The 27,149-nt window shown below is 48.3% G+C and overlaps 2 long non-coding RNA genes and 2 pseudogenes across 3 annotated transcripts; 2 read left to right on the top strand and 2 right to left on the bottom strand.

The window, feature by feature from the left end:
* Window positions 1-293: 293 nt before the first annotated feature.
* LOC148054577 (uncharacterized) lies at window positions 294-11,962 on the bottom strand. 2 transcript variants are annotated; one of them, XR_015706513.1, is made up of 4 exons: window positions 11,846-11,962; window positions 10,577-10,683; window positions 1,240-1,393; window positions 294-327 (listed from the first exon to the last, which is right to left on the bottom strand). It is a non-coding gene; the product is annotated as an uncharacterized LOC148054577 (long non-coding RNA). The 2 variants fall into 2 exon arrangements; XR_015706512.1 differs by lacking the exon at window positions 294-327 and having other exon boundaries at window positions 1,206-1,393.
* On the top strand, window positions 1,576-9,280 carry LOC148054578 (uncharacterized protein C12orf50 homolog; annotated as a pseudogene).
* Window positions 11,963-13,790: 1,828 nt separating the features above from the next.
* LOC148054575 (uncharacterized) lies at window positions 13,791-25,538 on the bottom strand. The gene is made up of 5 exons (XR_015706769.1): window positions 25,422-25,538; window positions 24,118-24,224; window positions 20,255-20,447; window positions 14,734-14,887; window positions 13,791-13,824 (listed from the first exon to the last, which is right to left on the bottom strand). It is a non-coding gene; the product is annotated as an uncharacterized LOC148054575 (long non-coding RNA).
* On the top strand, window positions 14,897-23,367 carry LOC148054576 (uncharacterized protein C12orf50 homolog; annotated as a pseudogene).
* Window positions 25,539-27,149: the final 1,611 nt, after the last annotated feature.

Below are 27,149 nucleotides of genomic sequence, written 5' to 3'. Positions count from 1 at the left end.
CCCTCTGTGCCCCACTCAGTCGTAGGGCTTACGGAACTGTGGGAGCCTTTTCACAGCCTTTCTCTGTTCACAGCTCTCGCCAGCACTCCCCACCTTGAGCCCAGCCAGCGGTTTCCTTCTGTACTTAGGTGAAGTCCTTCCCGTAGAAATCACTTTATTCCCGGGCCAAAGCCCCGGTGCTCAGGCACGAGGTATTCTCCTTTGCCGTTGTCACTCCGTGTTGTAAATGTGACCCCATGTCCTGGGGAGAGCAGCTCGCCCCGCCATCTTCCAGGACCGCAACTTCATCTCCCCCTAGGTATTTTTTGTTCAGAGGCAGCCTAGGACCTGCATGAGAACAGAGGTGTTAATTAGGGACACAAGTGTACGCTCTTCTGTCTGCTTTAGCTGTGGCAGCGGGCGTCCTGGAAGCACGCAGAAGCAATGAACCCCAACAACGCAAGCAGTTAACAGCTAAGAGTGCACTAGTGGGAAGCAGCAAGTTTCCCCATCCAAAGAAAGAGGTCCAGTAAGAAAAACATTGGGCACGAGGGTTTTGGTTACAAAGAGTCAACGAACAAGGTTTGTCTTTGTGGTGCCAAAGCTTTGTTTCTAAGGCCACAGGTCCCACGGCAAGAAGCTGGGTACTGAGCCCCGCCAAATGGGTTCGGTCCATGTTACGTTAAAGAAACACCGGAATGGGAGACTCTTTGCAACGGTCCGATTTCCCGTACTTCACTCTGAAGCAATGCAGACAAAGGAAGATGTTCAAGCTGGACAGGCCACGCAGCGCCATCACGCTGATGTCACCAGCTGGAGGAGCGGTTGGCAACCGTGGAAAGGTAACATTCTATACCGGCTAGCAACTGCCTTCGTCGGTTCAGCAAGGCTGGAGAAGGTACCACCTCCTTCGTTCAAGCGTATTTTGCTGTCTGTGGGAGTTTTGTTTCAAAAAAGCAGCAGAGCTAAGGTTCTGAAGGTCCAGTTTTTGAAAGAGAACTCCCGCTTTCAGGATAAGATTACAATTTGCCTGAACGTTGATAGCTTTAACGTTTTCCTGTATGTTCTGCCAGCGTTAAGAGAGTGGAGGAGAAGCACAGGAGGTGAAAATGGCCGCAGCTGGGAGTGACAGCTATTCCCATTTCTATTCCCACTATGCACAGGTAAATGCTGTAGATTGCAGAGTGGTTTGTAGCCTTCATTTTCCTGATATATCCGTCTTGAAAGGGAGGTTTATTATGTAAAGGTAGAAGTTGATACCTCGGCTCCAGACCCCAGCGTGTCTCGGCAGATGGTCCAGTGGTACTGACTACAGTCCAAGAGCGGCGTGTTTTGGAGGTGCTGCTCCTAGCCCCAGCTGTTAATGTCTGGAACCGGGTGATATTCCAATATTTTCACGTGTGACTTTGTCTTCCTTTAAAAAATTACACAGAAACGCGTTAAAAAGTAACCGGCAACCTGGCATTTGCAGCTCTCCGCTGGGATGTAGGTCATAGCCAGGCTATAAACCCGAGTTCCTATTTGTCTGAGCTCACTCGGGGCAACTTTAGAGTTATCTGGAGCTTAAGATAACTTTAAACGTTCTAAAATATCAGAATGTGGTTCCACAAAATCTGCACAGCAGGGCACCACCTATTCATCCATTTGGTCCTTTTTCTGCTTCTTTTTACAAGATCTGAAAACCGTTTTCTCCTGCAGCAGAAGTACAGCAACATCCGCTGTTACTGGGAAACACAACCCATAGGCTGCATGAGGATCAGCTGCGCATTCCATCACAGCAAACCTCGTCATATAAATGGACTTTTTTTGCCACCTAGCAACAGTGAGTAACAATACTTTCTCAACAATTTGTTCCTTAGCGTAAGTAAATACACAAAATCGTCCTTCCAGCGCTCCCGTAATATCTATTAAGGTCGAGAACTGTACCATGGCAAATCACTCAGGTACGGTCTGCTCTCCCAGCAAGTTCAAGGCACAGAAAGGAATTGCCCTGGCATTTGAATAGGGGGGCCATATGGGGGTTTTGAGCTGTCATGCTATGGATCCTCCTTCCACTAGTAGCAGTATCTGTTGATAGAGCACAACACGTTACATGGATTCAAATTCAAAGTCCGCGTGCTCCACAATAACATTGCCAATACCAACACTGCATTTATTCCGCTTAATACTTCAAAATCTTGTTAAACTCATTTAAGTTTGATTGGGCTTACACTCCGCAGAGCTAATAATATCCTAGTCGGGACACTGAAAAAGGCTCTATCAAGCTAAAGTGTTGCACCTTACTTTCTCTTGCATGAGATACAACAAATCCCATCTGCAGGAGTGGTACTGAAATGGGTTTAAGATGATACGCATGCTGCTCGTAGGCAAGCAAGAGATGCACACAACTAACAACACCTGGAATAAAAGAAAATGCCCGTGCTTCACCTTCTCGCTTTCAAACTGCAAAACATAGCCCGCTTCAATACTTCTGATAGAATGCACAGAATCCGGGTTGTATCTATAGCTGCAAATTGGTCGGCTTCAACAATACAAATGGACCCACCATTTTTCACCATGTTTATTTTCAGTCCCTTGCATTTCCTGGCGCTCAGAAAATGCTATCCCAGTGCTGAAACCGTTTTGCTGCAGACATTATGGGGAGATAGAAATGCCTGAGGAAAAGACTGTCTTTTCTGATTTTCTTCTAATTAAGTGTAAATTATTATTATTTTAAATTAAAGTATTTTGCCTAAAAGGCACAATCTGTCTATGTAACGAGTCCTTCAGTATGATAAGGATTTCAAAACTACACCTGCTGGTCTGAGCTTGGATTCGATATCTAGTTCCCTCCAAACAAAATCAAGATCACGTTCTTTTCTGCAGATGCCCCATTACAACAGGGTGTCCAAGAAGGGATTCTGCATCCAGCCCATCGTCAAGAACCACTCAGAACTCAAGAGACTGTTTTAAGACCAATTCACCCTCCACTGATCATAAACCTCAACGACGAAGAGGATGAAGAGGACGATACGGAGCAGGATGAAGAGACTCGTAAAGAGTTTTTTTCTTTCTTTTACAAGGCAGTAGCATGGGTTTCGATTCCAAAATTGCTCAAAATTCGGGGACGAAATTACGAGTTGAGGAGGCACTTCTCTTCTGCAAACAAGCTTTTGAACAGGGGCTGTACACACTGGTCACTGAAGGCGAACTCACAGGATTGTTTAGGAACGATAGTGGTGTGACTTCAGCTTAAGTAATTTGTTCCACTGATTTCCAAAACTCTCTAGGCAGTCTCGTTTTATTACAGAAAGTTATCCTTAAATCTAGCAAAGAGAATCCATACAACACTCTGCGCTGGTTTAACTGCATGTGTACACGTACAAATACTTTTTTTTTTTTTTTTAAATGTAGTTAAACTAGTGAAGGTATGTCACTTAGAGATGAGAGATTCACAGGGAAGGAAGCAATTGCACATTCCCGCAGAGTGAAAGTGAGGGAACGACCCACTCTCATGCGTGCACTCCGCAAATTACTCTGCTAGTTCTCAGGCAGCCCCAAGCTGCTTTTCACTTTCCCCCTGCCCTTCAGGTTGGCTGGCAGGGCTGCCTGTTAGTGCTTCCCAACTCGGTTTCAGTCTGAGGAAGCCACATTCATCTCAAAACTAGAAACAGCAGGGCTTGGCTAATCTTAGTTAGCCTTCACTGAGACAGGTAAGGAGCACTCACTTCACCAGCTCTGCCGGCAGACGTTGCAGGACAGTAACTTTGGGCAGGGGTTTTGTGACAACCACTCCCTGATCACACGGTTAATCGCAAGATTTCCTTTTGAGTGTAAAGGCAGGATTATTTTGAAAATGAGGACTGAAGATGTTTCGGACACAGTCAGCAGAAAAAAACAAATCGTGACCAAAATGAAATTCATTCTGGTATTTGATTATTAAGAATTGTTGAACGTCTTTGTACAACTCTCTAGTAATCCTCTAAAAATACTTCCTACAGATGTTTCCAATTGGGTGCCTAAGACTGCTGCAGATGTTGAAGAGGAAAGAGCAATAAAGGACATATGCTACAAATCTGGTAAATATGACATTGGTCACTCTTTCCTAAATGGCAATGCTGCCAATATAGGAAACTCTGGGTTTTTTTTTTCCCTCTTGGGGTATGTTTAGGAGAGTATTACAGGATTCAGTACCCTCACGAACACCAATCAACCACAACTGTGTCTTCACCTCGGGAAAATGAGCCATTACCCTTGGAAGCTACCGAGCGAGACGTGCAGAAAGGCAAGTACTTTTCATCTGCTTGGACAATGTTTGCCACTTTTTAAATTACTGCTATAGGGAGAAACTATTGCATAGAAAATAAATGGTTCTGTGGAGTTATAAAAAGGACATGCATAGAGTAGAACAGCCTTAGCTACTAGGTGTGCTGACATCGGAGGTAAAGCTGCTATAGGAAGGTTGAATCTCCAGCCATTCAATGGCATTTCTGCAAGGCTGTTTGTCACTACGTCAGCCATGCCAGTTCAGCTGTTAAAACTATTTGCAGGCCCATGCTCTAAACTGTATCACTGAAGTGCCTGAGGATTAAAATAATCCTTTTATAAATTGAAGTTATTTTTTATGCCACCTCATTTTAGTTGTTCAGCTTGCAGGGCAACACACAGCTGAACTGATACAACTGAGACAGAGGCAAAGCATACCTCATGTGCAAGGGATGAGAAACAAGCACCGGTAGACTGGACCATATCACGGTTCCTGTTCTGTTGCTAACTGAGTTCTCTTGTAACGACACACACTCCGAGCTCACAAGGTGTCTGTCACCCTGTGCCTCCGAGTCCCTTTGCATTGCGTTCCCATTTCGATGCTACACTTTGACTTCCCAGAAGGACTTACTTCTTCCCCCTGTGACGCACACATACATTGCACGCAACTTTTCATTCTCAGGAATTACGAACGTGTATGTGGATTCCAAGCAAACGTTTGTACTTTTAAACTGTAAACCCTAAATACAGTATTCATGAAGATTTTCTAATTCATAATGAGAAGCCTTTGGAGCCAGACCTGCTCACAGCAACTGTACAAGTTCAAAGTAGCCTTGGTCTTTGTGTTTATCAGTCAGTTTTGGAGGTTGCTTTCAAGATTTTGTGACCACGAACTCTGCTAGAAGGAATACAGCCACTTTCCTTTTGAGGAATGATACTTTTAGAATAATTAACATGTAAAACCATGTTCCACCCAAGAAGACCTGTGTATGAAGTGGGAGATTAGGTTTTCAAAACACCACCACATTTTTGGATCAGAAAATTTTGTGAGCTTTTATAAAACAGTAAATATGTGCTATTTTAATCCCTCAGAAACAAACCAGACTGAGCTGGTAAAGAACCATCACGGTAAAGAAGCAAAGGAAGAGAAATGGATTTCTGAGAAGCCAAGAAATTCACCTACTACAGGAACAGGCAAAGGTATTTTGAGAAAACCCTTGGCTTATTCACTTTTATTTACTCAACTGCTCGGTGATTTAGCACCACCTAGCTGATTTCTGTTCTTAGTGGCAAATACGGACAATCCCGATCTGGATTGGACTATCCACAAAGAACATTTTTTTAACCTTGTCTTCCAGCCTCCAGTCTCCTGCAGTAGGACAAATTTGGAGTAACAGCACAACATTTTTGTTTGCTTTTTCACTTTTAGGAATTCACACTTCAGAGCCCAAAGTAAAACCAAGTTACCAACACAGGGGTCAAAGTAAGGATGATGAAACTGCTTCTTCTATGCCTTACGTGAGGGAAACTGGAAGAAAGACTTATTTCGATTCTTCAGAACCTCAAAGATCAGCATATGTAGTCTACCGTACCGTCACCCAGGAACCAAAGTTCAATGGATCGACAGGTGGGTTCCTGCTTACACAGGATTCTTCCAATGCCTCAAATTTACCTGTCTGTGTTGTGCTGCTTTCGGTTTTGTCCCTGCAGGTGAATATTAAGTTGCTGATGCCTAAATAGGGGCAAGCGTAAATTTGGTCCAGCATAATTTGCACAAGTAGATTGCAGCAGTATCCACAGAGAGAAACGGAAAGCTTTATGAAGCTTTACAATTAGTCAGATAGAATATTCATGAACAATCATTTAGCCACCTTGATAGCAAGAATTCCTTTCGCTACCCATCTCAGAGGGATGAATCCAAAGACACGCAGATGTGCACGAATATTCTGACCCCTGGTTTTTGCAGAATCTTTTATGTGATTTATTCTTTTGAAAGTATTTAATAACGCTCAAAATAGTCCACCTTTAACTTCTCGTTTTTCTCTCGATACGGAAAGTGGTAGAAACAGTTTTGCAGTAGCATTTCAGTTTCCTCTCAAGAAGCGTTCAACTTTTTTCCTCCCAGCAGTGGGCGAAAGAATGAGCTTGCTTTGCATGGTATTTTTCTACAACTAGGATTTCCCTGGAGTTTTGATTGGGATGGATTTATGATGCTTTTGGCTTTAAACTACCCCCTAAACTGAAGCAGAAGTACAGAGTTTCTGCTGCATTCTGGCCTGATCTGAGAGGAACCAAAAGAGCTTATTGACCAAAAGCGCAGGAGCAAAGGAGGAACAGGCAAAGCTGCCTCTTCCTGCGGAGTCGCAGGGGCCAGCTGGAGAGCGCTGGGGCTACTTTATGCTGCAGCCTTCCCTGTAAAGTTCTGTTTGTAGTTGGAAGTGGGCTTGCCTACGCAACCAATGCTATTACAATTTTAGCCTCCTCATGGGTAGTGTTTTGTTCTGTTCACGAACTGCCCACGTCCAGAATGTACCTAGATGCTCCAGACAGAAGAAGCCATTCATGGTTCAGCCGGAGGGCATTGGTCTCCATGGGCTTAACCCGAGATGTTCCAGAGGTCCACTCACCACCTAGGCAGTGCAGAGAACTGTATCTGGGCAGGCAGTCAGCCCTTACAGGAGAGTAGCGGATGAGGGGGTTGTGTTCACAGCTGCGCCTGAGACAGTCTGAAAATACAGACAGATCCATTCAGAGAGAAGGATAGAGATGTTTCCCCAAGGCATTTCTTCAACTGAGTTCCCCAAGGCTTTAGGTACTAGGATGACATGCATCTTGAAAATACCATAAGTTCGGTCAGATGGGATTCATAAATATCATTCATGAAAAGGAGAAGCTAAAGAACGAGCAGGTAATTTCTAGCTGGTTCTTCACTTTGGAGCCATAGTCATCTTCAACCTGTGTATTATGGTATTTTCTTAAGAGAGCATGAGAGTCATACATCAGGTGCTCGAGTTGCTTGAGTTACACTAGACAGGACCCAAATAACAAACCAAAGAGAAAGAAGATTATAAAAAGAGAGGTTAAAGGGAATTCCACTAAACTAATCACTAGCTCCTAGAGGTGGGAGGCAGAGAACGGCCGTGCCACTCCCTGTGCTTACACGCAAGCAGCTAAAACATTCTTTCTGTTGCCCTTCCAGGTGACGGTAACACAATTCCTACAAAATTTCGTAATACAAAAAGAGAAGGAGCGAGTTCAGGAAGGAGAGCACCAATAGAGAGTATGCCCAGAACAGATCGTACATCCTTTGAAAATGGAGGTAATATACTTTAGTATAGGCCACTCATTGCTGACCATCGTGTGGTAAATAAAATGACTGAATGTATTTTGATGGGGCTATCCACAAAGAACGGTTTTTTTAATCTCGTCTTCCAGCCTCCAGTCTCCTGCAGTAGGACAAATTTGGAGTAACAGCACAACATTTTTGTTCAAGTTTCTTTTTTCACTTTTAGGAATTCACACTTCAGAGCCCAAAGTAAAACCAAGTTACCAACACAGGGGTCAAAGTAAGGATGATGAAACTGCTCCTTCCATGCCTTACGTGAGAGACACTGGAAGAAAGACTTATTTCAATTCTTCAGAACCTCAAAGATCAGCATATGTAGTCTACCGAACCGTCACCCAGGAACCAAAGTTCAATGGATCGACAGGTGGGTTCCTGCTTACACAGGATTCTTCCAATGCCTCAAATTTACCTGTCTGTGTTGTGCTGCTTTCGGTTTTGTCCCTGCAGGTGAATATTAAGTTGCTGATGCCTAAATAGGGGCAAGAGTAAATTTGGTCCAGCATAATTTGCACAAGTAGATTGCAGAACTTCAGCAAGAAATTTAGTAGTAAAGCATTTAAGTAATCAGCAGTTAAGAAAGCGATTTCATCTTGCCAGTTTCAGTCACCTCTCTTAAACTGGATTCAGTCTCCATCCTGAGGTGCCTCCCTGCCTTAATTTCCAATAAAAGGAACCTCCTTCAGGCAGAGTAACCCCTACTTGCAGATGCATAAAACTAAGTGAAATGAATCCCAACATCACTGCTTCATCTCGGGCACAAAGAGTTGTGGGTTTTTTCGTTCTGAAGAACACATCTTATCAAATTGCCAGGCTGAAAAAGGATAGATTGCTTAAAAAAAAAAAAAAATAGGTGATCAGCATTTTTGTCATCAGAACGACCGTTACGTTTTCGCTACCTTTCTTTTCAGCAGGACCTGAGCCATATGGCGGGAAATGCTCCGAACAAAAGAATCGGCTCAACACAAATAGGAGATTTGGGACCCAGACGGAAAACTATGGTAATAGTTCACATGTTGTGTATAAGCTGAAAGTTTTAGGATTATTATTAGTTAAACTAATAGTTTGAATTTACGGAATTAAGCTGGAATGAGCAGAAAACCAGACTATTAATTATAATGACTTTGAACCATAATTTACAGAAGGTGGTTAGTCATTAGGCAGCACACTCTGCTGCTTTCACAAGCAGAGACAAAAAAGCAGACTGCAGTATGGGTTTGTTTAATCTAAAAGCAACTGATGCCTGTGGGAAGATTTTCAACACAGGAACGTTCACTTGGTTCAAGTCAAGGATGTCCGTGGCAGAATCGCCTCATTTGGAAGATCCTGGGAGCGCGACGGACACTCCACAAGATTACCAACGATCTTTGAAGTACCAGAGAGAAAGTCTGTATTTAACACTAGCTTGTATTTCAGATGATGAGCTATGATTCACCTGATGCATTCCTTGACACTTCAGCTCATGTAATATTTAATTCCCATGTCAGGCTCAGAGAGTCTCTCCGGAAATTGTAGCTGAAATTAAGAGACAATGTATATGCTTTTCCTATAGACAAACATACTTCAGGATCTTACAGTGCACCAACTTGGAGGAAAAGAAATCCACGTGCAAAAACGTTCTCCAGGTTTAAAACAACCATTCAGGTAACTGTCTGACAGAAATTTTTACAACTCAGTCTTTTCAGTCAGAGGGACACATCTCTGCCCACCTAGAAAACGTAAACTTGCCCTTAAAACTTCCCCAACCAAAACCCGCAAGATTCTAAGCAACGCTGAGCAGTCTGAAAGGGCAGTTAATAGTTCCATTTGTTTGCAGACGTGTCATTTTGCCTAACTAACCCATGATTCCTAATTTGTCACAGTACTACTGATAGGAAAGCAAACCATGCTCCCGCCTGTAAAGCGAGGAGCTGCAAGAAGCGGGTTTTGGCTTGTAGCACTGGCCAAAGCACAGCAGGGACCATGTGAGTGTGATCTCTGCGTCTCTCTGGTGGATTCCTCGTGAAGCACCTGCCATAGCTGAACGATGATCAGCCCAGGTCCCAATTCAGAAAAGGACCCAGGCTACCAAACATTCACAAGATACCCTAAGGACCACTAAGACATTTTACAGCTGTCTTGAAAGCAGAGATGAGAACCTCTGTCTTGTGTCTCGTCTTGAAAGCTTACTTCTTAAGATGTTTCTGAAAGAGCATATAGTTTCACTCTACTAAATTATGCACACAACGGTCTGTACATCTGTTTTGGCAGCAGAGCCAGGAAGGCACGGAAGTGAACAGAAAAGGAGAACGATATGTAGACAGGAGATGAAGCCAGCGCGTCAATTGACAAGAAAATGTCCTTATTTCAGTTTAGCTTTATCAACTGGAGATCGGAAGATGATAAAATTGCATATTCCAAAACTAAGATGTAGGAAGGACGCTGTAGCATTTTGAAACTGGTAAAAATGGGCATTTGTGTTTAAAACTAGTGTTTGTATGTTCGTAAGTGTACGATAAATGTACCTAATACAAATAAAGAGGTATTCTATTTTATCTACATTATCTATTTTACCTACATTATCCACAGCACAGGTAGCCTGAGCAGGCGCAGGCTGTGCTGGGCTGTGCCCTGCTGCGGCTGAGGGAAGGGGGGTTGTTTGGAACGGGGTTGCTGCCTGGAGAGAAGGAGGCTGAGGGGAGACCTTACCCCTCTCCACAACTACCTGCAAGGAGGTTGGAGCCAGGTGGGGGTCGGGCTCTTCTCCCAGGTAACACGTGACAGGACGAGAGGAAACGGCCTCAAGCTGCGCCAGGGGAGGTTTAGATTGCGTATGAGGAAAAACTTCCTCCCCAAAAGGGTTGTCGAGCCCTGGAACGGGCTGCCCAGGGAAGTGGTGGAGTCCCCGTCCCTGCACGTATTTAAAGGACGTGTCCGTGTGGCGCGGACTTCACTTCATAAAAGTGAAAAGCAAGTAAAACAGGGCTTCTAGTCAGCATGAGAAATCTGCATGTGGGTCTTCCTCATTACCCTTATAGGTAGTCACGCAACAGCAGGCTCCGTCCACCTTTTCAGCAGGAATTGCACTGTACGCCTGTCTGCCACCTCCAGGAAAGCAGGGCTCCATCACGCCTGACCTGGGAAGACAAACGCCATCACTCCAAACCTCCCCCTTCCTCCTTCTGTCCCCAGCTTTTTATTGCTGAGCACGACGTCCTACGGTGCGGAACACCCCTTCGCTCAGCTGGGGACAGCTGTCCCGCCCGTGTCCCCTCCCAGCTTCTTGGGCACCCCCAGCCTACTCGCTGGTGGGGTGGGGTGAGAAGCAGCAAAGGCCTTGACGCTGTGGGAGCGCTGCTCAGCAGTAACAAAAGCGTCCCTGTGTTAGCAACACCGTTTTCAGCACAAATCCAAAGCAGCACAGCCCCATAGCACCCACTATGGAGACGATTAACTCTATCCCAGACAAAACCAGCACGGGGAGGTACCCTTCCACCACCATTATCAAGATGGTGTTGGCACTGAGAGCCCAACAATTCAGTTGCTGATGGTTTGGCAATCCTTCCCGCTCTTCCACCCAGAAGTCAAACACCAGCGGGAGAAAGTCACCCAGACGCATTCCAGTTCTCTGGGCAGCCAACAGACAGCAGTAGGTGCTGCTACTAAAACCGGGAAACGCGAGTTGGGGGAGGGCTACAGCTGGACAGGTGAATGCCACCCCAATCTGTCCCGACATCTCGGGGACAACAAACTTTGATTGGCCTCCATTACTTGCCCCTTGGCAAGTATTCCACACCTATATCCAGCCTCAAATGAATTCTTCTGTCAGAAGCCTGATACGCCTTCGATCACAAAAAAAGACAAAACCAAACCAAAACCAAAAACCCAGAGAGAGAGAGAGAGAGAGAGACAAGCTGAGTTTTCAGGATGCTTTTCCACAGGCCGCCAGCACGACCACCTTGGAGCGGCCTCCTTCCTCGCCACGACTGTTGCCCACACTGAGCAAAAGCAAACACACCGCCAGGGTGAGCACCTGGATGCACCTGGCAGGAAAAGCCTGGGACAGAGCCAAAACGGCACCCAAACGACCTTTCTGGCCCGCATTTCAGGGGGGAGCCCTAGGGACACCTCGACCGCGCACTGCGCTCAAGAGCTGCACCGAAACCTCTCGGCTGTCCCCCTCCCCGCGGCCCAGCGACTCCCCCGGGCACGGGGACCGGCCACGGCCACGGCCACGGCCCCGCCGCGGGGACTGCGGCCCCGCCTGCCCCCGGCCCGGCCCCGTGCCGCCCCGGCCACCTGGCGCTCCCGCTTGGCCGACGGCTCCTCCTTCACCTCGGTCACGAACAGACCACGGAACCTGCCGCTGCGCCGCGCCACGGCGCCTCATGGCCCCGGCCGCCCCCTCCCGCCGCCGGCCCCGGCCGCCCGCCAGCAGCCCCGCGACGCACCTGTGTGCCGGGGACGGCGGGCCGGGCCGCGGTCGCCTCTCGCCAGCAGCCCTCAGCCAGGCGGCGGCTCCGCCGCTCTCCGACGCCCAGCCCGGCCGCGGGCCTGGGGCAGCTCCGCTGCCCACAGCGGCGGCTCCCGGCCTGGCGGGGCCGGGCCGGGCCGGGCCGGGCCGCCCCAGCTGTGCTCGGCGCCGGGCTGAGGCGGCCGCCAGCCGTCGGCGCTGCCCTTCCCCCGGGCCGGCAGCCTTTCCTCAGGCTGCCTGTTCTGCTCTCCAGGGTGCCACACGCCCGGGCCTGGGGGCCCTGTCCCCAGCGGGTGGGGGCCTCTCTGGGTCTCCTCCTGCCTCCCTCAGGGCAGCGGCCTCCTTTTCTCACCCAGGCTCTCTGCCTCGCTGCGCAGCCTCTGGGTCGGTGGGGGCCTGGCCGCGGCTGGACGCCAGGTGCCCACCAAAGCCGCTCTGTCACTGCCCTCCTCAGCTGGGCAGGGGAGAGGAAACACCGCGAAAGGCTCCTGGGCCCAGAGAAGGACGGGGACAGATCGCTCGCCCCTCACCGCCACGGGCAAAACACACTCGGCTCGGGGAAGTTCACTGGCTTTATTACCAATCACATCCCAGCAGGGTACTGGGAAATAAAACCTAAATCTTAGAACACCTTCCCGCCACCCCTCCCTTCTTCCCGGGCTCAAGTTCACTCCTGCTTCTCCTCCACCTCCTCCCCTGGGAGCCGCGCAGGGGGACGGGGAAGGGGGCTTGCGGTCAACTCATCACATGTGGTCTCTGCCGCGCCTCCCTCCTCAGGGGGAGGACTCCTCGCCCTCTTCCCCTGCTCCAGCCTGGGCTCCTCGGTCTCCAGGGGTCCAAGGGTCCTGCCAGGAGCCTGCTCCAGCGCAGGCTCTCCACGGGGTCACAGCCTCCTTCGGGCATCCACCTGCTGCGGCGTGCTGTCCTCCACGCTGCTCCACCATGGACCTCCATGGGCTGCAGGGGGACAGCCTGCCTCACCATCGTCTTCACCACGGGCTGCGGGGCAATCTCGGCTCCGGTGCCTGCAGCACCTCCTCCCCCTCCTTCTTCACTGACCTTGGTGTCTGCAGAGCTGTTCCTTCCTCTCACATATTCTCACTCCTCTCTCCGGCTCCTGTTGCCCAGCAGTCTTTTCCCCTTCTTACAGACGTTATCACAGAGGCGCTACCACCGTCGCTGATGGGCTCGGCCTTGCCCAGCGGCGGGTCCGTCTAGGAGCCGGCTGGCGTTGGCTCTATGGGACATGGGGGAAGCTTCCGGCAGCTTCTCACAGAAGCCACCCCCGTAGCCCCCGCCGCTACCAAAACCTGGCCACGCAAGCCCAATACAGAATTCATTCTTCCTGACCAGACCTTCTTCTGTGCCTCATTTAGGCACAGCTATACAGCTGCAAAGAGCCCCTCTTCGGATAGCTCTTGGCGGTGTTCCCACTTTCTTCCAAAGGCTCTCATCTGCCCTCCTGAATTTTCCTTCCCCTCTGTGCCCCACTCAGTCGTAGGGCTTACGGAACTGTGGGAGCCTTTTCACAGCCTTTCTCTGTTCACAGCTCTCGCCAGCACTCCCCACCTTGAGCCCAGCCAGCGGTTTCCTTCTGTACTTAGGTGAAGTCCTTCCCGTAGAAATCACTTTATTCCCGGGCCAAAGCCCCGGTGCTCAGGCACGAGGTATTCTCCTTTGCCGTTGTCACTCCGTGTTGTAAATGTGACCCCATGTCCTGGGGAGAGCAGCTCGCCCCGCCATCTTCCAGGACCGCAACTTCATCTCCCCCCTAGGTATTTTTTGTTCAGAGGCAGCCTAGGACCTGCATGAGAACAGAGGTGTTAATTAGGGACACAAGTGTACGCTCTTCTGTCTGCTTTAGCTGTGGCAGCGGGCGTCCTGGAAGCACGCAGAAGCAATGAACCCCAACAACGCAAGCAGTTAACAGCTAAGAGTGCACTAGTGGGAAGCAGCAAGTTTCCCCATCCAAAGAAAGAGGTCCAGTAAGAAAAACATTGGGCACGAGGGTTTTGGTTACAAAGAGTCAACGAACAAGGTTTGTCTTTGTGGTGCCAAAGCTTTGTTTCTAAGGCCACAGGTCCCACGGCAAGAAGCTGGGTACTGAGCCCCGCCAAATGGGTTCGGTCCATGTTACGTTAAAGAAACACCGGAATGGGAGACTCTTTGCAACGGTCCGATTTCCCGTACTTCACTCTGAAGCAATGCAGACAAAGGAAGATGTTCAAGCTGGACAGGCCACGCAGCGCCATCACGCTGATGTCACCAGCTGGAGGAGCGGTTGGCAACCGTGGAAAGGTAACATTCTATACCGGCTAGCAACTGCCTTCGTCGGTTCAGCAAGGCTGGAGAAGGTACCACCTCCTTCGTTCAAGCGTATTTTGCTGTCTGTGGGAGTTTTGTTTCAAAAAAGCAGCAGAGCTAAGGTTCTGAAGGTCCAGTTTTTGAAAGAAAACTCCCGCTTTCAGGATAAGATTACAATTTGCCTGAACGTTGATAGCTTTAACGTTTTCCTGTATGTTCTGCCAGCGTTAAGAGAGTGGAGAAGCACAGGAGGTGAAAATGGCCGCAGCTGGGAGTGACAGCTATTCCCATTTCTATTCCCACTATGCACAGGTAAATGCTGTAGATTGCAGAGTGGTTTGTAGCCTTCATTTTCCTGATATATCCGTCTTGAAAGGGAGGTTTATTATGTAAAGGTAGAAGTTGATACCTCGGCTCCAGACCCCAGCGTGTCTCGGCAGATGGTCCAGTGGTACTGACTACAGTCCAAGAGCGGCGTGTTTTGGAGGTGCTGCTCCTAGCCCCAGCTGTTAATGTCTGGAACCGGGTGATATTCCAATATTTTCACGTGTGACTTTGTCTTCCTTTAAAAAATTACACAGAAACGCGTTAAAAAGTAACCGGCAACCTGGCATTTGCAGCTCTCCGCTGGGATGTAGGTCATAGCCAGGCTATAAACCCGAGTTCCTATTTGTCTGAGCTCACTCGGGGCAACTTTAGAGTTATCTGGAGCTTAAGATAACTTTAAACGTTCTAAAATATCAGAATGTGGTTCCACAAAATCTGCAGAGCAGGGCACCACCTATTCATCCATTTGGTCCTTTTTCTGCTTCTTTTTACAAGATCTGAAAACCGTTTTCTCCTGCAGCAGAAGTACAGCAACATCCGCTGTTACTGGGAAACACAACCCATAGGCTGCATGAGGATCAGCTGCGCATTCCATCATAGCAAACCTCGTCATATAAATGGACTTTTTTTGCCACCTAGCAACAGTGAGTAACAATACTTTCTCAACAATTTGTTCCTTAGCGTAAGTAAATACACAAAAACGTCCTTCCAGCGCTCCCGTAATATCTATTAAGGTCGAGAACTGTACCATGGCAAATCACTCAGGTACGGTCTGCTCTCCCAGCAAGTTCAAGGCACAGAAAGGAATTGCCCTGGCATTTGAATAGGGGGGCCATATGGGGGTTTTGAGCTGTCATGCTATGGATCCTCCTTCCACTAGTAGCAGTATCTGTTGATAGAGCACAACACGTTACATGGATTCAAATTCAAAGTCCGCGTGCTCCACAATAACATTGCCAATACCAACACTGCATTTATTCCGCTTAATACTTCAAAATCTTGTTAAACTCATTTAAGTTTGATTGGGCTTACACTCCGCAGAGCTAATAATATCCTAGTCGGGACACTGAAAAAGGCTCTATCAAGCTAAAGTGTTGCACCTTACTTTCTCTTGCATGAGATACAACAAATCCCATCTGCAGGAGTGGTACTGAAATGGGTTTAAGATGATACGCATGCTGCTCGTAGGCAAGCAAGAGATGCACACAAATAACAACACCTGGAATAAAAGAAAATGCCCGTGCTTCACCTTCTCGCTTTCAAACTGCAAAACATAGCCCGCTTCAATACTTCTGATAGAATGCACAGAATCCGGGTTGTATCTATAGCTGCAAATTGGTCGGCTTCAACAATACAAATGGACCCACCATTTTTCACCATGTTTATTTTCAGTCCCTTGCATTTCCTGGCGCTCAGAAAATGCTATCCCAGTGCTGAAACCGTTTTGCTGCAGACATTATGGGGAGATAGAAATGCCTGAGGAAAAGACTGTCTTTTCTGATTTTCTTCTAATTAAGTGTAAATTATTATTATTTTAAATTAAAGTATTTTGCCTAAAAGGCACAATCTGTCTATGTAACGAGTCCTTCAGTATGATAAGGATTTCAAAACTACACCTGCTGGTCTGAGCTTGGATTCGATATCTAGTTCCCTCCAAACAAAATCAAGATCACGTTCTTTTCTGCAGATGCCCCATTACAACAGGGTGTCCAAGAAGGGATTCTGCATCCAGCCCATCGTCAAGAACCACTCAGAACTCAGGAGACTATTTTAAGACCAATTCACCCTCCACTGATCATAAACCTCAACGACGAAGAGGATGAAGAGGATGATACGGAGCAGGATGAAGAGACTCGTAAAGAGTTTTTTTCTTTCTTTTACAAGGCAGTAGCATGGGTTTCGATTCCAAAATTGCTCAAAATTCGGGGACGAAATTACGAGTTGAGGAGGCACTTCTCTTCTGCAAACAAGCTTTTGAACAGGGGCTGTACACACTGGTCACTGAAGGCGAACTCACAGGATTGTTTAGGAACGATAGTGGTGTGACTTCAGCTTAAGTAATTTGTTCCACTGATTTCCAAAACTCTCTAGGCAGTCTCGTTTTATTACAGAAAGTTATCCTTAAATCTAGCAAAGAGAATCCATACAACACTCTGCGCTGGTTTAACTGCATGTGTACACGTACAAATACTTTTTTTTTTTTTTTTTTAAATGTAGTTAAACTAGTGAAGGTATGTCACTTAGAGATGAGAGATTCACAGGGAAGGAAGCAATTGCACATTCCCGCAGAGTGAAAGTGAGGGAACGACCTACTCTCATGCGTGCACTCCGCAAATTACTCTGCTAGTTCTCAGGCAGCCCCAAGCTGCTTTTCACTTTCCCCCTGCCCTTCAGGTTGGCTGGCAGGGCTGCCTGTTAGTGCTTCCCAACTCGGTTTCAGTCTGAGGAAGCCACATTCATCTCAAAACTAGAAACAGCAGGGCTTGGCTAATCTTAGTTAGCCTTCACTGAGACAGGTAAGGAGCACTCACTTCACCAGCTCTGCCGGCAGACGTTGCAGGACAGTAACTTTGGGCAGGGGTTTTGTGACAACCACTCCCTGATCACACGGTTAATCGCAAGATTTCCTTTTGAGTGTAAAGGCAGGATTATTTTGAAAATGAGGACTGAAGATGTTTCGGTCACAGTCAGCAGAAAAAACCAAATCGTGACCAAAATGAAATTCATTCTGGTATTTGATTATTAAGAATTGTTGAACGTCTTTGTACAACTCTCTAGTAATCCTCTAAAAATACTTCCTACAGATGTTTCCAATTGGGTGCCTAAGACTGCTGCAGATGTTGAAGAGGAAAGAGCAATAAAGGACATATGCTACAAATCTGGTAAATATGACATTGGTCACTCTTTCCTAAATGGCAATGCTGCCAATATAGGAAACTCTGGGGTTTTTTTTTCCCTCTTGGGGTATGTTTAGGAGAGTATTACAGGATTCAGTACCCTCACGAACACCAATCAACCACAACTGTGTCTTCACCTCGGGAAAATGAGCCATTACCCTTGGAAGCTACCGAGCGAGACGTGCAGAAAGGCAAGTACTTTTCATCTGCTTGGACAATGTTTGCCACTTTTTAAATTACTGCTATAGGGAGAAACTATTGCATAGAAAATAAATGGTTCTGTGGAGTTATGAAAAGGACATGCATAGAGTAGAACAGCCTTAGCTACTAGGTGTGCTGACATCGGAGGTAAAGCTGCTATAGGAAGGTTGAATCTCCAGCCATTCAATGGCATTTCTGCAAGGCTGTTTGTCACTACGTCAGCCATGCCAGTTCAGCTGTTAAAACTATTTGCAGGCCCATGCTCTAAACTGTATCACTGAAGTGCCTGAGGATTAAAATAATCCTTTTATAAATTGAAGTTATTTTTTATGCCACCTCATTTTAGTTGTTCAGCTTGCAGGGCAACACACAGCTGAACTGATACAACTGAGACAGAGGCAAAGCATACCTCATGTGCAAGGGATGAGAAACAAGCACCGGTAGACTGGACCATATCACGGTTCCTGTTCTGTTGCTAACTGAGTTCTCTTGTAACGACACACACTCCGAGCTCACAAGGTGTCTGTCACCCTGTGCCTCCGAGTCCCTTTGCATTGCGTTCCCATTTCGATGCTACACTTTGACTTCCCAGAAGGACTTACTTCTTCCCCCTGTGAACGCACACATACATTGCATGCAACTTTTCATTCTCAGGAATTACGAATGTGTATGTGGATTCCAAGCAAACGTTTGTACTTTTAAACTGTAAACCCTAAATACAGTATTCATGAAGATTTTCTAATTCATAATGAGAAGCCTTTGGAGCCAGACCTGCTCACAGCAACTGTACAAGTTCAAAGTAGCCTTGGTCTTTGTGTTTATCAGTCAGTTTTGGAGGTTGCTTTCAAGATTTTGTGACCACGAACTCTGCTAGAAGGAATACAGCCACTTTCCTTTTGAGGAATGATACTTTTAGAATAATTAACACGTAAAACCATGTTCCACCCAAGAAGACCTGTGTATGAAGTGGGAGATTAGGTTTTCAAAACACCACCGCATTTTTGGATCAGAAAATTTTGCGAGCTTTTATAAAACAGTAAATATGTGCTATTTTAATCCCTCAGAAACAAACCAGACTGAGCTGGTAAAGAACCATCACGGTAAAGAAGCAAAGGAAGAGAAATGGATTTCTGAGAAGCCAAGAAATTCACCTACTACAGGAACAGGCAAAGGTATTTTGAGAAAACCCTTGGCTTATTCACTTTTATTTACTCAACTGCTCGGTGATTTAGCACCACCTAGCTGATTTCTGTTCTTAGTGGCAAATACGGACAATCCCGATCTGGATTGGACTATCCACAAAGAACATTTTTTTAACCTTGTCTTCCAGCCTCCAGTCTCCTGCAGTAGGACAAATTTGGAGTAACAGCACAACATTTTTGTTTGCTTTTCCACTTTTAGGTATTCACACTTCAGAGCCCAAAGTAAAACCAAGTTACCAACACAGGGGTCAAAGTAAGGATGAAGAAACTGCTCCTTCCATGCCTTACGTGAGAGACACTGGAAGAAAGACTTATTTCGATTCTTCAGGACCTCAAAGATCAGCATATATAGTCTACCGAACCGTCACCCAAGAACCAAAGTTCAATGGATCGACAGGTGGGTTCCTGCTTACACAGGATTCTTCCAATGCCTCAAATTTACCTGTCTGTGTTGTGCTGCTTTCGGTTTTGTCCCTGCAGGTGAATATTAAGTTGCTGATGCCTAAATAGGGGCAAGCGTAAATTTGGTCCAGCATAATTTGCACAAGTAGATTGCAGCAGTATCCACAGAGAGAAACGGAAAGCTTTATGAAGCTTTACAATTAGTCAGATAGAATACTCATGAACAATCATTTAGCCACCTTGATAGCAAGAATTCCTTTCGCTACCCATCTCAGAGGGATGAATCCAAAGACACGCAGATGTGCACGAATATTCTGACCCCTGGTTTTTGCAGAATCTTTTATGTGATTTATTCTTTTGAAAGTATTTAATAACGCTCAAAATAGTCCACCTTTAACTTCTCGTTTTTCTCTCGATACGGAAAGTGGTAGAAACAGTTTTGCAGTAGCATTTCAGTTTCCTCTCAAGAAGCGTTCAACTTTTTTCCTCCCAGCAGTGGGCGAAAGAATGAGCTTGCTTTGCATGGTATTTTTCTACAACTAGGATTTCCCTGGAGTTTTGATTGGGATGGATTTATGATGCTTTTGGCTTTAAACTACCCCCTAAACTGAAGCAGAAGTACAGAGTTTCTGCTGCATTCTGGCCTGATCTGAGAGGAACCAAAAGAGCTTATTGACCAAAAGCGCAGGAGCAAAGGAGGAACAGGCAAAGCCGCCTCTTCCTGCGGAGTCGCAGGGGCCAGCTGGAGAGCGCTGGGGCTACTTTATGCTGCAGCCTTCCCTGTAAAGTTCTGTTTGTAGTTGGAAGTGGGCTTGCCTACGCAACCAATGCTATTACAATTTTAGCCTCCTCATGGGTAGTGTTTTGTTCTGTTCACGAACTGCCCACGTCCAGAATGTACCTAGATGCTCCAGACAGAAGAAGCCATTCATGGTTCAGCCGGAGGGCATTGGTCTCCATGGGATTAACCCGAGATGTTCCAGAGGTCCACTCACCACCGAGGCAGTGCAGAGAACTGTATCTGGGCAGGCAGTCAGCCCTTACAGGAGAGTAGCGGATGAGGGGGTTGTGTTCACAGCTGCGCCTGAGACAGTCTGAAAATACAGACAGATCCATTCAGAGAGAAGGATAGAGATGTTTCCCCAAGGCATTTCTTCAACTGAGTTCCCCAAGGCTTTAGGTACTAGGATGATGTGCATCTTGAAAATACCATAAGTTCGGTCAGATGGGATTCATAAATATCATTCATGAAAAGGAGAAGCTAAAGAACGAGCAGGTAATTTCTAGCTGGTTCTTCACTTTGGAGCCATAGTCATCTTCAACCTGTGTATTATGGTATTTTCTTAAGAGAGCATGAGAGTCATACATCAGGTGCTCGAGTTGCTTGAGTTACACTAGACAGGACCCAAATAACAAACCAAAGAGAAAGAAGATTATAAAAAGAGAGGTTAAAGGGAATTCCACTAAACTAATCACTAGCTCCTAGAGGTGGGAGGCAGAGAACGGCCGTGCCACTCCCTGTGCTTACACGCAAGCAGCTAAAACATTCTTTCTGTTGCCTTTCCAGGTGACGGTAACACAATTCCTACAAAATTTCGTAATACAAAAAGAGAAGGAGCGAGTTCAGGAAGGAGAGCACCAATAGAGAGTATGCCCAGAACAGATCGTACATCCTTTGAAAATGGAGGTAATATACTTTAGTATAGGCCACTCATTGCTGACCATCGTGTGGTAAATAAAATGACTGAATGTATTTTGATGGGGCTATCCACAAAGAACATTTTTTTAACCTTGTCTTCCAGCCTCCAGTCTCCTGCAGTAGGACAAATTTGGAGTAACAGCACAACATTTTTGTTTCTTTTTTCACTTTTAGGAATTCACACTTCAGAGCCCAAAGTAAAACCAAGTTACCAACACAGGGGTCAAAGTAAGGATGAAGAAACTGCTCCTTCCATGCCTTACGTGAGAGACACTGGAAGAAAGACTTATTTCGATTCTTCAGAACCTCAAAGATCAGCATATGTAGTCTACCGTACCGTCACCCAGGAACCAAAGTTCAATGGATCGACAGGTGGGTTCCTGCTTACACAGGATTCTTCCAATGCCTCAAATTTACCTGTCTGTGTTGTGCTGCTTTCGGTTTTGTCCCTGCAGGTGAATATTAAGTTGCTGATGCCTAAATAGGGGCAAGAGTAAATTTGGTCCAGCATAATTTGCACAAGTAGATTGCAGAACTTCAGCAAGAAATTTAGTAGTAAAGCATTTAAGTAATCAGCAGTTAAGAAAGCGATTTCATCTTGCCAGTTTCAGTCACCTCTCTTAAACTGGATTCAGTCTCCATCCTGAGGTGCCTCCCTGCCTTAATTTCCAATAAAAGGAACCTCCTTCAGGCAGAGTAACTCCTACTTGCAGATGCATAAAACTAAGTGAAATGAATCCCAACATCACTGCTTCATCTCGGGCACAAAGAGTTGTGGGTTTTTTCGTTCTGAAGAACACATCTTATCAAATTGCCAGGCTGAAAAAGGATAGATTGCTTAAAAAAAAAAAAAAATAGGTGATCAGCATTTTTGTCATCAGAACGACCGTTACGTTTTCGCTACCTTTCTTTTCAGCAGGACCTGAGCCATATGGCGGGAAATGCTCCGAACAAAAGAATCGGCTCAACACAAATAGGAGATTTGGGACCCAGACGGAAAACTATGGTAATAGTTCACATGTTGTGTATAAGCTGAAAGTTTTAGGATTATTATTAGTTAAACTAATAGTTTGAATTTACGGAATTAAGCTGGAATGAGCAGAAAACCAGACTATTAATTATAATGACTTTGAACCATAATTTACAGAAGGTGGTTAGTCATTAGGCAGCACACTCTGCTGCTTTCACAAGCAGAGACAAAAAAGCAGACTGCAGTATGGGTTTGTTTAATCTAAAAGCAACTGATGCCTGTGGGAAGATTTTCAACACGGGAACGTTCACTTGGTTCAAGTCAAGGATGTCCGTGGCAGAATCGCCTCATTTGGAAGATCCTGGGAGCGCGACGGACACTCCACAAGATTACCAACGATCTTTGAAGTACCAGAGAGAAAGTCTGTATTTAACACTAGCTTGTATTTCAGATGATGAGCTATGATTCACCTGATGCATTCCTTGATACTTCAGCTCATGTAATATTTAATTCCCATGTCAGGCTCAGAGAGTCTCTCCGGAAATTGTAGCTGAAATTAAGAGACAATGTATATGCTTTTCCTATAGACAAATATACTTCAGGATCTTACAGTGCACCAACTTGGAGGAAAAGAAATCCACGTGCAAAAACGTTCTCCAGGTTTAAAACAACCATTCAGGTAACTGTCTGACAGAAATTTTTACAACTCAGTCTTTTCAGTCAGAGGGACACGTCTCTGCCCACCTAGAAAACGTAAACTTGCCCTTAAAACTTCCCCAACCAAAACCCGCAAGATTCTAAGCAACGCTGAGCAGTCTGAAAGGGCAGTTAATAGTTCCATTTGTTTGCAGACGTGTCATTTTGCCTAACTAACCCATGATTCCTAATTTGTCACAGTACTACTGATAGGAAAGCAAACCATGCTCCCGCCTGTAAAGCGAGGAGCTGCAAGAAGCGGGTTTTGGCTTGTAGCACTGGCCAAAGCACAGCAGGGACCATGTGAGTGTGATCTCTGCGTCTCTCTGGTGGATTGCTCGTGAAGCACCTGCCATAGCTGAACGATGATCAGCCCAGGTCCCAATTCAGAAAAGGACCCAGGCTACCAAACATTCACAAGATACCCTAAGGACCACTAAGACATTTTACAGCTGTCTTGAAAGCAGAGATGAGAACCTCTGTCTTGTGTCTCGTCTTGAAAGCTTACTTCTTAAGATGTTTCTGAAAGAGCATATAGTTTCACTCTACTAAATTATGCACACAACGGTCTGTACATCTGTTTTGGCAGCAGAGCCAGGAAGGCACGGAAGTGAACAGAAAAGGAGAACGATATGTAGACAGGAGATGAAGCCGGCACGGAAGTGAACAGAAAAGGAGAACGATATGTAGACAGGAGATGAAGCCAGCGCGTCAATTGACAAGAAAATGTCCTTATTTCAGTTTAGCTTTATCAACTGGAGATCGGAAGATGATAAAATTGCATATTCCAAAACTAAGATGTAGGAAGGACGCTGTAGCATTTTGAAACTGGTAAAAATGGGCATTTGTGTTTAAAACTAGTGTTTGTATGTTCGTAAGTGTACGATAAATGTACCTAATACAAATAAAGAGGTATTCTATTTTATCTACATTATCTATTTTACCTACATTATCCACAGCACAGGTAGCCTGAGCAGGCGCAGGCTGTGCTGGGCTGTGCCCTGCTGCGGCTGAGGGAAGGGGGTTGTTTGGAACGGGGTTGCTGCCTGGAGAGAAGGAGGCTGAGGGGAGACCTTACCCCTCTCCACAACTACCTGCAAGGAGGTTGGAGCCAGGTGGGGGTCGGGCTCTTCTCCCAGGTAACACGTGACAGGACGAGAGGAAACGGCCTCAAGCTGCGCCAGGGGAGGTTTAGATTGCGTATGAGGAAAAACTTCCTCCCCAAAAGGGTTGTCGAGCCCTGGAACGGGCTGCCCAGGGAAGTGGTGGAGTCCCCGTCCCTGCACGTATTTAAAGGACGTGTCCGTGTGGCGCGGACTTCACTTCATAAAAGTGAAAAGCAAGTAAAACAGGGCTTCTAGTCAGCATGAGAAATCTGCATGTGGGTCTTCCTCATTACCCTTATAGGTAGTCACGCAACAGCAGGCTCCGTCCACCTTTTCAGCAGGAATTGCACTGTACGCCTGTCTGCCACCTCCAGGAAAGCAGGGCTCCATCACGCCTGACCTGGGAAGACAAACGCCATCACTCCAAACCTCCCCCTTCCTCCTTCTGTCCCCAGCTTTTTATTGCTGAGCACGACGTCCTACGGTGCGGAACACCCCTTCGCTCAGCTGGGGACAGCTGTCCCGCCCGTGTCCCCTCCCAGCTTCTTGGGCACCCCCAGCCTACTCGCTGGTGGGGTGGGGTGAGAAGCAGCAAAGGCCTTGACGCTGTGGGAGCGCTGCTCAGCAGTAACAAAAGCGTCCCTGTGTTAGCAACACCGTTTTCAGCACAAATCCAAAGCAGCACAGCCCCATAGCACCCACTATGGAGACGATTAACTCTATCCCAGACAAAACCAGCACGGGGAGGTACCCTTCCACCACCATTATCAAGATGGTGTTGGCACTGAGAGCCCAACAATTCAGTTGCTGATGGTTTGGCAATCCTTCCCGCTCTTCCACCCAGAAGTCAAACACCAGCGGGAGAAAGTCACCCAGACGCATTCCAGTTCTCTGGGCAGCCAACAGACAGCAGTAGGTGCTGCTACTAAAACCGGGAAACGCGAGTTGGGGGAGGGCTACAGCTGGACAGGTGAATGCCACCCCAATCTGTCCCGACATCTCGGGGACAACAAACTTTGATTGGCCTCCATTACTTGCCCCTTGGCAAGTATTCCACACCTATATCCAGCCTCAAATGAATTCTTCTGTCAGAAGCCTGATACGCCTTCGATCACAAAAAAAGACAAAACCAAACCAAAACCAAAAACCCAGAGAGAGAGAGAGAGAGAGAGAGAGAGAGACAAGCTGAGTTTTCCCCACAGGGCTCACAGGCGCGGACGGCAGGATGCTTTTCCACAGGCCGCCAGCACGACCACCTTGGAGCGGCCTCCTTCCTCGCCACGACTGTTGCCCACACTGAGCAAAAGCAAACACACCGCCAGGGTGAGCACCTGGATGCACCTGGCAGGAAAAGCCTGGGACAGAGCCAAAACGGCACCCAAACGACCTTTCTGGCCCGCATTTCAGGGGGGAGCCCTAGGGACACCTCGACCGCGCACTGCGCTCAAGAGCTGCACCGAAACCTCTCGGCTGTCCCCCTCCCCGCGGCCCAGCGACTCCCCCGGGCACGGGGACCGGCCACGGCCACGGCCACGGCCCCGCCGCGGGGACTGCGGCCCCGCCTGCCCCCGCCCCGGCCCCGTGCCGCCCCGGCCACCTGGCGCTCCCGCTTGGCCGACGGCTCCTCCTTCACCTCGGTCACGAACAGACCACGGAACCTGCCGCTGCGCCGCGCCACGGCGCCTCATGGCCCCGGCCGCCCCCTCCCGCCGCCGGCCCCGGCCGCCCGCCAGCAGCCCCGCGACGCACCTGTGTGCCGGGGACGGCGGGCCGGGCCGCGGTCGCCTCTCGCCAGCAGCCCTCAGCCAGGCGGCGGCTCCGCCGCTCTCCGACGCCCAGCCCGGCCGCGGGCCTGGGGCAGCTCCGCTGCCCACAGCGGCGGCTCCCGGCCTGGCGGGGCCGGGCCGGGCCGGGCCGGGCCGCCCCAGCTGTGCTCGGCGCCGGGCTGAGGCGGCCGCCAGCCGTCGGCGCTGCCCTTCCCCCGGGCCGCCAGCCTTTCCTCAGGCTGCCTGTTCTGCTCTCCAGGGTGCCACACGCCCGGGCCTGGGGGCCCTGTCCCCAGCGGGTGGGGGCCTCTCTGGGTCTCCTCCTGCCTCCCTCAGGGCAGCGGCCTCCTTTTCTCACCCAGGCTCTCTGCCTCGCTGCGCAGCCTCTGGGTCGGTGGGGGCCTGGCCGCGGCTGGACGCCAGGTGCCCACCAAAGCCGCTCTGTCACTGCCCTCCTCAGCTGGGCAGGGGAGAGGAAACACCGCGAAAGGCTCCTGGGCCCAGAGAAGGACGGGGACAGATCGCTCGCCCCTCACCGCCACGGGCAAAACACACTCGGCTCGGGGAAGTTCACTGGCTTTATTACCAATCACATCCCAGCAGGGTACTGGGAAATAAAACCTAAATCTTAGAACACCTTCCCGCCACCCCTCCCTTCTTCCCGGGCTCAAGTTCACTCCTGCTTCTCCTCCACCTCCTCCCCTGGGAGCCGCGCAGGGGGACGGGGAAGGGGGCTTGCGGTCAACTCATCACATGTGGTCTCTGCCGCGCCTCCCTCCTCAGGGGGAGGACTCCTCGCCCTCTTCCCCTGCTCCAGCCTGGGCTCCTCGGTCTCCAGGGGTCCAAGGGTCCTGCCAGGAGCCTGCTCCAGCGCAGGCTCTCCACGGGGTCACAGCCTCCTTCGGGCATCCACCTGCTGCGGCGTGCTGTCCTCCACGCTGCTCCACCATGGACCTCCATGGGCTGCAGGGGGACAGCCTGCCTCACCATCGTCTTCACCACGGGCTGCGGGGCAATCTCGGCTCCGGTGCCTGCAGCACCTCCTCCCCCTCCTTCTTCACTGACCTTGGTGTCTGCAGAGCTGTTCCTTCCTCTCACATATTCTCACTCCTCTCTCCGGCTCCTGTTGCCCAGCAGTCTTTTCCCCTTCTTACAGACGTTATCACAGAGGCGCTACCACCGTCGCTGATGGGCTCGGCCTTGCCCAGCGGCGGGTCCGTCTAGGAGCCGGCTGGCGTTGGCTCTATGGGACATGGGGGAAGCTTCCGGCAGCTTCTCACAGAAGCCACCCCCGTAGCCCCCGCCGCTACCAAAACCTGGCCACGCAAGCCCAATACAGAATTCATTCTTCCTGACCAGACCTTCTTCTGTGCCTCATTTAGGCACAGCTATACAGCTGCAAAGAGCCCCTCTTCGGATAGCTCTTGGCGGTGTTCCCACTTTCTTCCAAAGGCTCTCATCTGCCCTCCTGAATTTTCCTTCCCCTCTGTGCCCCACTCAGTCGTAGGGCTTACGGAACTGTGGGAGCCTTTTCACAGCCTTTCTCTGTTCACAGCTCT

This window comes from Nipponia nippon, unplaced genomic scaffold (assembly GCF_047370975.1).
Source record: "Nipponia nippon isolate SJK-2023a ecotype South Korea unplaced genomic scaffold, ASM4737097v1 scaffold_3, whole genome shotgun sequence".
NCBI classification, from domain to species: domain Eukaryota; kingdom Metazoa; phylum Chordata; class Aves; order Pelecaniformes; family Threskiornithidae; genus Nipponia; species Nipponia nippon.
The sequence above is the reverse complement of the archived record's forward strand: the minus strand, read 5'-3'. Positions and strand labels throughout refer to the sequence as shown.